Genomic DNA, 5,252 nt, shown 5'->3' with positions numbered 1-5,252 from the left:
AGACAAATAGATTAATGCTTTTGATAGTAATTGAGAAAAGGGATTTGTATATTTTGACTTTTGAGATGTGGCCCCTTCAAAGAGCAAAACAAAAAGTGCAGTGTATGAATAATAATCTCTTTCTCTCTCTCTCAGGGAGTTCGCCGCTGTATCAGAGTCAGCCACAAGTGCAGTTTCATTGGTATGAAGCCAAATGGTCATGACAGAAAACCCACTGAGGCTCAACACAATTCATCACCAGCAGTGTTTTTCTATTGGTCATAGTTCAGTCCTTACCATTTACATGTAAGAGGATGAAATGATCCTTACACTCCTCCCCGCTTAACCTCCACTCATATCGCAACCCCGAGATAAAAAGTCATCTGTGTGCAATTTTTCCATTATGTGTACACAGAAATATTAAGTCGTTTTCATCTCTCTCCAGATATTTCATGTGCAGGGCTTGAAGCATTTGGTTTTAATTTGGGGCCAAGGCTACAATTTGGGGCACAGTTTCTTCTCCACAGCGATATGGTTGTTGATGTTGTTGTGTGGCCCACGGGTGCCATTCAGTTATTTCTCTATTGTGGTCACTAAGTCTGAGGTCTGTGGGGTTTTAAACGATGAAAAGATTTATAAATAGCTTTAAGAGATAAGAGAAATTAGGCAAATATCCACATATGACAGACAGTGTTTGTTCTTTCTGATGGTCAGTTTTTGGTACCGATATGATCCTGATGTTTAGATTTTACCACTATACACTACCTGACAAAAGTCTTGTCATTGATACCAATTGTAAGAGTAACAAATAATAACTTGACTTGTAGTTGATCATTTGGAAAAGTGGCAGACAGTAGTGTTTTCAGATGAATCCTCTGTTGAACTGCATCCCAATCATTACAAATACTGCAGAAAACTTATTGGATTGCAATATTCTCGTAGAGATACAGTCAAGCTTTGTAAAGAAAAAAAATCACTCTGAGGTATTAAGATATTTGTACTGTCCATTACATTACACACCACAGAAGAGGGCACAATTTTTAACAGGAATGCACTCCTTCTCAAACTTCAGCCTCTACACCAAATTTCCTGAAAGCAAAGAAGATCAAGGTGTTCCAGGATTGGCTAGCCCAGTCACCAGACATAAACATTATTGAGAATGAAGGAGGCATTGAGAATGAATCCAAAGAATTTTGATGAACTCTAGGAGTCCAGCAAGAACCAGCTTTATTTACCATTTCAGGTGACTATTAATAAGTTATTTGAGTCATTGCAGAGATGTATGGATGCAGATAGATAGGTGGTAAGACATTTGTCATGTAGTGTTTAATAATGTTTAATTTGTTTCAGGAATATTAAAACTCTGTCATCATTGAAAGGGAGCTATTATACAAAATAGTAACCATGTAATCGAATAAATGTGTGTCCAGAGTGTGTGAAAACAACCAGCCCATAATCCACTAAAACCTCATAACCCTTACTCAAAAATTGTGTCTGAAAATATGCTGTTCAATATTTCCATATTGACAACACAGGACCCACTCATGATGGTCTACCCTAATTCAATCCATCTTTTTTTCTGTGGTATTTTTGCAGATTGTATCAAATCAGCATAACATGGAAGAAGCTGTAAATGAAAACTGCTTTAGTTCAGTTATTACAATTGAAGTTCAGTTTGGTTCTTTACACTGTAATAAAAAAATGTCACTGCTGAAAGCCCAAAACACAGAAAAGCTACTACACCATCCCAGCCAAGCAAGCCAGAGGTAACAGTGATGAGGGAACAACCTTTGCCAAATGATGGAAGTGAAGGAAAAAACCAAGAGAGAGACCAGGGTTAGCTGGGCACAGCCAATTCTTCAGGCACCGGAGGTTTAAGAACTATGGACGTCTGTCGTGGAGAAGCTGCAGGTCTAGGTCACTGGTGGGTGTTCATACTAGCCTGTGGGATGAATGCGGAGACTCGTCTGTTGCTGAGGTTTTTTTTACCACGACAGCGATCTGCTCAGGATACAGACCAGGTCCAGGATTATGAAGACTAATTTATGTGTAGATTGCAAGTAATAATGTCTTTTTGTGAAGTGTTTCGAGTGTTGCTCTAATTAATGCAGCCTAACAATCATGTAGAAAATTTGGATTTCAAAATGCTTTGTTTTTGTTTGAGGTGCTAACGTTTTAAGTCTTTTAAGGCTGTTCCAGAGTTCAGGTGCCAGATATGAACAGGAACTAATGCCTACAGTTTGTTTTGATATTCTAGGAATAATCAATTGTCCAGAATGAATTAGGCATAATGGACAGAAGGGGCCAAAACAATCTCATGGCAATTCGTAACTCTTTTGATTTGGTGGCTAATACGTATGGATTTGTACATTCTAATTTGTACAATTTAGTACGATTTGCTCATCCCCAAATGACGGTTGGGTTTAGGGGTGGGGTTAGGTGCCACGCCTCCTTTTTAAAATCGTACATTTTCGTATGACTGAACTCGTACCAATTTGTTCGAATTAACCACTAAACTGGCAAAACGTAAAATACTTAGATTTTCTCGTGAGATCAGGCTGGAGGGGCTGTAATAGACAATTTTGACAATTTTGAGGGAACAATAACAATGGTCTCAATACATTACCTGTTTTACATTTTTAATTTATATAGCTTTCGAGAATCCAAAAAGGTCCACAAATTGAAAAAAAAAATATGTCATGATGGTTGTTTTAACAAGAAGTTATAATTAAATTGCCTCTTGTTACAGTTATGAAATAGTTTGACAACAAGCAGGAAATGTTCATGGACCAATGACATCACCACATTGAAATGATCTAAAACCACCAAAAGCTCCCTCAAATACTGGGGAGTTAATATCTGACTAATATGATCATATTTCTTTGTTCTAGAAAGCCTTAACTGCTGCATTTTGAACCAGCTAAAATTTGTTAATTAAACCTACTGCACAACCACCCAATAAGGTAAAACAGTAGGCTAACGAGAGGTCATGAAAGAAATAATAAGCTTTTCATTAGACATTGATAGCTAATCATGTGTTGTATGTTTAACATGAAACTTAAAAACACAAGCAGGAATTCATATCAAACTCCGCATTTTCAGATTAGATTTATGAAATGTAATGATGTCCTTTCAGTCCAGATTAATAAGAGCTGAGTGAAATGGCAAAGTGCATAAAGGTGCAAATAACCCCTTAACATTCACAAATTGATGTGTTTGAACTCATTGCAAACACACACATCATATTTCACAAAGTGCACATTAACCTAAACAAAAGTTACAGTTACACAGACCTTATGATTCTCTAAGGTGGCACTGTCACTGAATATGTATTTCAATCCTTATATTCAACATTTTGCATTCTGATGCTCTGTGAACACATCAGATGCTTCTTGGCAATGCTTGGCTGCCTGTTTCTCAGAATAGCCTTCACAGAAAGTCGCATATACATAGTACGCATAACACAAGCTTAGATAAACTTAAAATAAAGGGGAAAATATTGATGTAATCGCACTAGGAAATGTGGTCAATAAATTGGCGTGTGGAGCATATTAATGATCTTGTGTAAATCATCACAGTCAGTGTTATGTTTTGATTGACCTGTTTTTCACCAGTTTGATGCTCATGTCATTTCTATGTCAGCTATGCATATTCAGATCTTTATTGTATGGCATCTTTAATAACCACATTTAACATGAACTTTATTTCAGTAGATGTGTGCTCTTTGAAAAGAGTATATAAGGTGTTTAAACTGACACGGTCTAATTAAAAAGAACTACAATGTTACACGAGACATTTCAATGATCTGGAAAATAGGTAGAAATCAGCAACTCATTTGCATTTAAAGAATCTTCCATGAAAATAGTAATAGTAGTAAGATTCTCTCTCTCTCTCCAAATTGAAAGTTATTTGTTAATACCATCATTGACTCATTCTGAAAACCTAGCCCTATATATGTTTCTGAAGATCACAAATTATGTAGCCAGAGCTACGTATTGCTGCATTTTATCTTTAAAATGAACAATACTGGTGGTATCCCGTCATTCCTTTTCTCGTTAACTAGCTGACCACTTACCTGCTTAATGACAGCTTTTTTGCTGTTACCAGCTTGTCTGGTAGCTTTACACGTACGTTTCGGACTTGAGATGCATAGCAGAGTTGCGAAACACTGCGGTTAAGTTTATGGAAGTGGGTTGGAGGGTAAGTAGGTGCTATTCAAAATACTATTGGTTGGGATTAGGGAAGGGAAGAGTGGGGGGAATTGTCGATTGGACAGTCAGTCAGTGAGTTAGTCAACAGGGGCCTCAAGTGGATTCACGTGAAAAGGCCAGGCGCAAATGGCACTGGCAAGAGATATTTGACATCTCAAAATAGCACACAAAGTGGCCACAGTGGATTTTTGAACACAAAAATGGCAAAAAAAAAGCATAGCTCCTGGGACATACTTTGTTCTCTCCAGAAATGTGAATAGAGGTAGGTAATTAGAATGAGCCTGGATTGGTTAATACTCACCCTCAGAACATCCAAGATGTATGTGACTTTTATTTTTCTTCAGCAGGAAATTTCAGGAGATCTGAAATTGAAGCCGTGGTTCCTAATGATTCATAAAATAGCAGTTAACAGCACTTTGAAAGTACAAAAAAAAATTAAGATAATATTTTAAAGAATCTTTCAGCTGCATATTATGAAAGTCATTGGAGACCAAAACATACTTAGAGATTAATCAGTATAACTAAATTCAAACCTCTCTGGTGCACTTAAATTTCAATCTGTTTAAAATGCACAGACTGATTGTGACACATTAGAAGACGTGCTATATGAATTAATTTCCTTTTTGGATTTTGATAATTTAGAATCCTATAGACATTCATTATATGGAGAGATGAAACATGCTGCATACATACATATTTTATTTGTACTTGGCTAAATATGTGCACGTGTAAGCATAAATGCATTTACCGTTCTAAGATGCATTACATAATACACATGTATGCTTATATGTGCAATTGTGTGTATTTCAGTGTTGGTTTTTGTTGGCACAGAATTATGACAGAGCAGTTTTATTAAATGGGGTCTAATTTTATGGCTATAGATTTCAGCGCTGGAGACTCTCCAGTGTTTCCAGCTATAAATAATGAGCTCCCTCCCTTTCTTAAACTAAATATACAGCCACCCCAGAGCTGTAATCAAAATAGAGTTGGCGACTCAGCAAAATTAAATGCATTTTATAGATACTGGCAGCCATGTTTAATGCTGTATGCTTAAACCCTCCT

This window comes from Danio rerio, chromosome 6, assembly GCF_052040795.2.
Source record: "Danio rerio strain M-AB ecotype USA chromosome 6, GRCz13ab, whole genome shotgun sequence".
In the NCBI taxonomy this organism is placed as follows: domain Eukaryota; kingdom Metazoa; phylum Chordata; class Actinopteri; order Cypriniformes; family Danionidae; genus Danio; species Danio rerio.
This window is presented reverse-complemented; position numbering follows the sequence as displayed.